This window comes from Sus scrofa, chromosome 2, assembly GCF_000003025.6.
Source record: "Sus scrofa isolate TJ Tabasco breed Duroc chromosome 2, Sscrofa11.1, whole genome shotgun sequence".
Lineage (NCBI taxonomy): Eukaryota > Metazoa > Chordata > Mammalia > Artiodactyla > Suidae > Sus > Sus scrofa.
Window position 1 is genome coordinate 132,465,792 of NC_010444.4, and position 7,790 is coordinate 132,473,581.

The 7,790-nt window shown below is 39.5% G+C and overlaps 1 long non-coding RNA gene across 1 annotated transcript; it reads left to right on the forward strand.

Moving 5' to 3' along the window:
- LOC110259474 lies at positions 893–4,986 on the forward strand. Its single transcript, XR_002341894.1, has 2 exons — positions 893–1,150; positions 3,093–4,986. It is a non-coding gene; the product is annotated as an uncharacterized LOC110259474 (long non-coding RNA).

Consider the following 7,790-nt stretch of genomic DNA (forward strand, 5'->3'; position numbering starts at 1 on the left):
GCAAGGATGGCAGGGCTTTGGGTTTTCATTTGACACCATCATGAGCAGCTGTGGATAAGTGATTTAAGCACGTTGATTCTCAATTGCATCACTTATAGAGAGATGACAGTAATGCCTAATGATTGCTAGGATTAAATGGGATAATATTTATTAAGTATTAGGGTGATGCTTTCTACTTCTCAGTGACTGACAAAAAGCTTTTATTCAGCTCTTGCTAATGCCTTATAATATGGGTAAATTTTCAGTTACAGAGAATCTAATCCACTCAAGCTACTTTAAGTAGCAAGGGATTTATTTTGGAGGATTGAATCACTTCCAGAATGTTTGGGAAGGCAAAAGAAAGAGAGTCTAGGGTGAGCTTCTAGAACAGTCCCCAAAGCCACTCCAGGATATGCTAACAAGGAAGCCGCTCCCCCAGTCCCAACCTGTAAAGTGTAGGAGCAGGAAGCCTTCTCATAATTAGGAAGCTCTTCTTAACACTGCTGGCCTTAACTGCCCTGTGCTAGGCTCAGGATTCCACCTGCTGAATCAGGAAATCACTGATCACTTTCCATCAAACTAAAAAGAGGCGTGGTTTGCCCTATTTTTGAACTTTATATAAGGAAGACCATAAGTCCTTTACTCTTTTGTGTCAGCCATTCACTATCATGTATGTGATACCCATGCGTGCTGCTCTGTGCAGCAGTGGTACAAGTTTTCATGGCTGCATAGCAGGAGGAGGTGGGCAGAATAATGGCCTGCAAAGATGTCAACATCCTAATAGTTAGAATCTGTGAATGTTACAGTTACAGGGCACAGGAGAATGCATTTGCATATGGAATTAATGCTGTTACTCAGCTGACCTTAATATAGGGACCATATGCTGGATTATCCAGGTGAACTCAATGTAGTCACAAGGGTCCTTAAAAGCAGAAGAGGCAGCATGTGATGTGAGAAGGCTTTGGCTGCGTTTGCTCTTTTTAAGATGAAGGGACTTATCCAGGAGCCAAGAAATAAAATATGAAATGTGAAAATTCAAAGTGAGTGTCCTCTAGAAGCTTTGACAAGGAAACAGATTCTCCCTTAGAGCTTCCAGAAAAGGAATACAGCCCTGCCAACACCTCAGTTCCAGCCCGGGGTGGCCAGCATCGGACTTCTGATCTACAAAACTGTAAGATAATACATATGTTGTTTTAAGCCACCAAGTTTGTGATAGTTTGTATTGGTTCGGCATAATCTGTAGGATATAGAAAACTAATACACAGATTTCCTCAACCTCAGCATTAATGTAATGATATTTTGGACCAGATAATTCTTTGCTGTGGGGGCTATCCTGCGTCTTGTAGAATGTTTAGCAGGGTCCTGGATTCTCCTCACTGAATGCCATTGACACATCCCCAGAAGTGACAACTAAAAATGTCTTCCAACACCGTCAAATGTCCCTGGGGACCAAAGTCACTCCCAGCGGAGAGCTAATTCTACCCAGTATTTTATTTTATAAATATGCCACAGTTTATTTCGCCAACCTATTATTTGAAGGTTTTGGATTGTTTCCAAAATTATGATTACTAATAATGTGTTTTTATCAGTGTATATGTTTTGGTTAATATGTGATAAATGGGATCCCTTGGTCAGAATATGCCTTTTGTAACCAACTTGCAATTGTATAGAAAACTCACAGGAAACTTTATGTGGCATGCTCTTCTTGCTAATATTTAGTTTTATCTGCCCTTTTCATTGCAGCCAATCTCGTGAGTGTGTACAGCATCATCTTGTAATTTAACTTTGCGTTTCCGTGATAGATAATAAATTATACATTTTAAAATATGTGTATTTCCACTATGATAAGGCCTGCCTACGAAGTGCCTGATCAAGGCTTTAAACCAGTATATTTTTTTGCAATGTCTCTTTCCTTTTTCAGTTTGCTCGGGTTATTTTTCTATTCAAATACCTATTTGTTGGTGGATATGTACATATATTGATTGACTGGGCTAATTACCTCAGTGCAATGAAGTTGTTATTTAGTGGGGTTGAGAGTAAGTCTGGAATCCAGGTGAAACTCTGTAGTGCCGGTTAGGTGGGGATTTACCCTTATTTTTTGTATCCTCCAGAAGTGAGACTCCTTAAAATTGTATCCTTTGCAGTGGCTTTCCAGTGTGGTTTCTTCATCTCTACCTTTGTGCAGTTGCCTTAATGGAAAACCCCTTCAAGACTAGTGAACTCATCTCTTTTTCTCTAGGTTGTCCCAAATCTAGTTTTTGGTCTTCCTGGAACTCTGCAGTTACCAGAAGCTCTGTTGGCCCCTAATACTCCACAATATAGAGGGGAAAGCAGAATTCAACTTCTCCCTGCTTCCTTTTACTTTATGGTTTGGTCACTTTGTGGCCTGATTGCCTGGGACCTCTCCAATACCTTCAAACAGATGCTTTTGTATTTTAGAGCAATTTAATAATTGGCCTTCTAAATATTCTCCACAGAAGAAATAGTCTGCTAAATTCCATCAGAGCTGGAAGCCCCCATGGAATTTTAAGGCCTGAGATGTCATCTTCATTCATAGCCATCCCAAACTCCCTCACCATAATTCAATATCATTGTTCCACACTGTAATTCAACATCCCACAATATTAAACTCTGTTGCTGATTTTTAGATACACCAGCTCTGTAGCCAGCAAGTAAGATTCTTTCAGGGAAATTGGAGAGACTCTCTCAACCTCTGGCCATGCCTTGTACTGAGAACTTAAGACTCTAGGTTATTTTCTTTCTTATCTAGTGCAGTTAGAAACAGAGAGCCTCCCAGTACACCAAGGGTTTATACTCTTCACTCTTGTTCTAATGGTTCATTGCAATAGCTACTAGGTCTGACAAAGATTTAGTTTCATTTCACATCAGATGATCACAGATGAAATTTTATTTTTTTGCTATAGTCAACCATGGACCACTTTCCTTTCATTTCATGGTGATACAAATTTTTTCCAGGTGATATAACCTGTCCCAGATTCCCATTTCCTGTAGAGTTCTGTGACCTGCAGACATTGCTATTACTGAGAAGTGCATTGTTTCAGAAACACAATATCTGGTTTAATCTTAAAGGGAATTTTTTGCTACTCTTCTAGAATGGTTATAAGAACTGAAGAAGTAGATTGTAAGCTGAACTTCTAAGGACAAAACAGCTAAACACTGCATAAGACTTGGTCCATAAAGTCCTGCCACAAAGGCTGTAATCAACAAGATCTAGAATTAAGAGTGGCTTCCAGTCTTCAGAAACAGGCCACGACTACCATGTCCTGGATCATCAAAATAATCTCAAGTCTGGCCTTTCCCTCTCTGACTGGGTTGTGAATCCAAGATTCAAAGGAGGATATCTGATGGGCAAAATCAAGGTCATTTCGGATACCCTCTGATTTTCTGCAAGAGATGAGGAGAATGCAGCATGGTATTCCCAGCCTTTGCAGTACAAAAAAGCATTTGAGAAGGAAGCTGGTGACTCAAGACCAGCCAGTCTGCAGTGTCCACCTCTCCCCTCCTGACCTATTTCCCAATGTAACGACTATTCTTATTTTTTTGACATGATTTGACCTGTTTGCTTAGAGGCCTCTTACACTCTGTGATCAATGCTGACGTGTTTTATCCTGTAACCTTGCTTCTCTCCCTGTTGTCTATCTCAGTGAAGAACAACACTAAAGGCTGGGGAGATAGCCTAGAAGCTTTCCAGTTTCCTTCCATGACACCATTGCAGTCCTTGCTAAACAAGCTCCCAATAGTGAAGATTCTGTCTCCTTAATCCCACGCGTGTTATCTTCTCCATTCTCTCTGCTACGTAGTTCATCTGGTCTTTTCCGTTTCTTTCTGAGGCTGTGTTAATAGCCTTTAATTGTTCTTCTTCTGTGCGCTTTTTCTTTTCACATACTCCAAGCAGAAGATATCCTTCCAACTACTCAGGAATGTTTTTCTCACTGTGCTCCGCCCATCGCAGATACACTCCCTACCCGCAACCATACACAGCTACTAGTAATTGACTAAGATCATTTTGTAATCCCTCACTCTCATTCATATTATTCCATTTTACTGAAAGTTCTTTGTCTGGTCAATGCCTTTTTAAAGTCTTATCCATCCTTTAAAATTTTGTTCCAGTGTCACTTACTCCAGGAAGTCTGCCCAGATGTCTTCTGCTTTAGATATGCAAAATGCTACTATAGCATCAGACATACTGTTCTGGCACCAGTACCAAGGCTTCACCTGTTTCTTTCCCCTAGGCTTGCAGATCCTTGAGGCCAGGTGCCAGATCTTATTAAACTTTGCCTAAATTATAAAGTTGAAGATGGAAATGAGTATTCAGGCATATTGTGAGAAAAAAAGAATGATTAAAATTGAGTGGCCATCTTAGCAGTATTTTGCAAAGCTTGTAAATTTGGTTATAATGTTTAGTTCATTGCAGGCTGGAACTTGAGAGTCTATTTTCCACATTTGCCATGTTTTCAGTAAATGCTGACGGTAATGAACAAACTTTGCTTTGTCCAGGAAGCTGTGTCCTAAAACATTCTCTGTTCAAGGTAGTGTCCATAAATTTAACAAGCTATGCAAGTATATATCATTTTATAGTGCTTTGATTCTGTGTTTTTTCCCTAATCAAAGGTTTGTGGCAGCCCTGAATTGAGCAAGGCTATCAGCATCATTTTTCCAATAGTATTTGCTCAGTTTGGGTCTCTGTGTCACAACTGGCTAATTCTTGGTATAGTTCAAGCTTTTTCGTTATTACATTGTGGTGATCTGTGATCAGGGGTCTATAACTCACTGTAGTTTCAGATGATGCTTAGCGTTTTTAAGCAGTACATTAAAGCATGTGCATTGTTTTTTAGACGATGCTATTTCACACTTAATAGACTAAAACATTGTGTAAACAGAGTTTTCATATGCATTGAGAAATCAAAAATTTGTGTGGCTTGCTTTAATGGGATATAACCTGAAATGTCTCTGAGGTATGCCTGTATTAAAGTCTTGTGCGTATCAGTTTTTCTGAAGTATGAAGAATTTTTTTCATAATTCTTTTATTGATGTATAATTGATTTACAATATTAGTTTTAGGTGTACACCAGAGTTATTCAATATTTTTAAGGATTATATTCCCCTTAAAGCTATTTATTAACTATTCACTATATTCTCTGTGCTGCATTAATACACTCTTGCTTCTTACTTTATACATAGTAGTTTGTGTCTCTTAATCCCATACTAAAATCTTGCCCTTCTCTCTACTCGTAACCACTACTTTATTTTCTATATCAGTGATATATATAAATGATAAAATGTAGTATTTGTCTGACTTACTTCACTTAGCATCATATCCTCCAGCGCCATGCATGTTTTTTGCAAATGGCAGAGTTTCGTTCATTTTTGTGGCTAAGTCGTATTCCATTGTATAAATACACGATATCTTCTCTATCTGTTCATCTGTTGATGGGTACTTGGTTTGCCTCCATATCTTGGCTCTTGTAAATAACGCTGTTAGGAACATTGGGTGCATGTATCTTTTTGACTTAGTGTTTTCATTTTCTTCATATATGTACCCGGGAGTGGAATTCTGGATCACATGGTAGTTCTTTAAGTTTTTGGTTTTTGTTTGTTTGTTTGTTTGTTTTTCAATCTCCATATTGTTTTCCGTAATGGCAGTGCCAGCTTACACTCCTACCAACAGTGCACTAGGGTTTCTTTCTTATACATCCTTACCAACTTTTGTTATTTGTGATCACTTTGATGGTAGCCTTTGTGGTCTTTTTGATGATATGCATTCTGACAGATGTGAGGTAATATCTTAACTGTGGTTTTGATTTACATTTCCCTGATTATTAGCAATTTTGAACATTTTTTCAAATGCCTGCGAAGTATTGAGAGTTTTTAAAAATCAATTCTAACATTTTAGGGTGAATTTTACAAGTATACCCTGACTGAATATATTCTCAAATGCAGCCACACTCCTTTAAAATGTTGCCAGAAACAACACACCCCTCTGATCTGCAACACGTGCTCTGAGAGTAATACTGTCCTTTGTCTATAAGGACTGCACATGTCTGACCAGGGATCAGTACACCACGTATTTTAGCTAAAAAGATAATAAACATCCAATGGTGAATCTAAGCGTCACCAAACACAGTTCTGAAGTTTGAAAAAACAGCATGCATTTTGTTTGTCGAGACAGAATGTCCAAAATATCCATCCAGGGAGTTCCTGTCATGGCTCAGGGGTTAACGAACCCGACTAGGAACCATAAGGTTGTGGGCTGAATCCCTGGCCTTGCTCAGTGGGTCAAGGATCTGGCATTGCTGTGAGCTGTGGTGTAGGTTGCAGATGAGACTTGGATCCCGAGTTGCAGTGGCTGTGGGGTAGGCCTGTGGCTACAGCTCTGATTCGACCCCTAGCTTGGGAACTTCCATATGCCTCGGGTGTGGCCCTAGTAAGGACAGAAAAAAAAAAAAGAAAAAAAAAATCTGACCCAAACTAGAGGTTTATCTCTGACTTAGAAGTAGAGCAAAGTTAGGCTCTAAGCAGGTTGTTAATCAGCTAGATTGGAGAAACATTAATAAAATTTTAATTGAATTCCTTGAAAAATGGTGAGATGGCAAATAAACTTGGAAAATGGTGAGTTAAAAATTTTGAACAGGTTTTTGCCTTGTTTTTATGCTTCATGCTTACAATAAGCCTTTCCAAGGTCTTAATATTATAAGAATTTTGTTGATTCTCTACAAAAATGTGAGGTTAGGCAATGTCCCCAAATGTACCTGATCACAGAATTGCCCCCCCCCGCTCAAAATATGCATACTCTTTGCTGCTTTTCAAATTACTTGTTTATGTTTTTCAGGGAAAACAATTCTGAGAGGTCAGTTTGGGAAATGCTATCCTAACAAAAAGAACTGAGTTGCTAGATCTTGACAACTGGTTTTATAAAGAAAATTCAAAACACTAAATTAAACCTGTGACTTAAAAAAAAGTTGTTCAAGAATTTACATATTTTGAAGTTCCTATTGTGGCCCAGTAGGTTAAGAACCTGACTAGTATCCATGAGGGTGCAGGTTTGGTCCCTGGCCTCACTCAGTGGGCAGTGGGCTAAAGATCTAGCGTTGCCATGAACTGTGGTGTAGGTCTCAGATGCAGCTCGGATCTGGCATTGCTGTGGCTGTGGCTGTGGCTTTGGCTGGAAGGTACAGCTCCATTTCAACTCCTAGCCTGAGAACTTCCATATACCACAGGTGCAGCCCTTAAAAAAAAAAAAAAAAAAAAAAAGGTAAATATATGGTTTATTTATCCCAATCAGTGGTAAGAATCATCTTCTGTTGACTGAGAGAAACAATGGCTGGTTTCAGGAGTACTGTTTATTTTTTTCTTTGATGATTTTATACCTGAATTCCTCATTACTCATGTCAGAAACGAAGTCCTCCCCTTGGAACTCATTTCTCCATCCATCCAGTAGCTGGCTTCAACAGGAACATCTCTGTTGAATCTGGGAGTTCCTGTTGTGGCTCAGTGGTTAATGAACCCGACTAGGAACCATGAGGTTGTGGGTTCGATCCCTGGCCTTGCTCAGTGGGTTAAGGATCTGGTTTTTTGCCGTGAGCTGTGGTGTAGGTTGCAGATGCGGCTTGGATCCCGAATTGCTGTGGCTCTGGTGTAGGCCGGTGGCTACAGCTCCAATTAGACCCCCTAGCCTGGGAACCTCCATATGCTGCGGGAGTGGCCCAAGAAATGGCAAAAAGACCAAAAAAAAAAAAAAATAGTCTGGAGCTGTGCTTCTGGTACATCAATCTCTGAGAGATGTGCTAAGT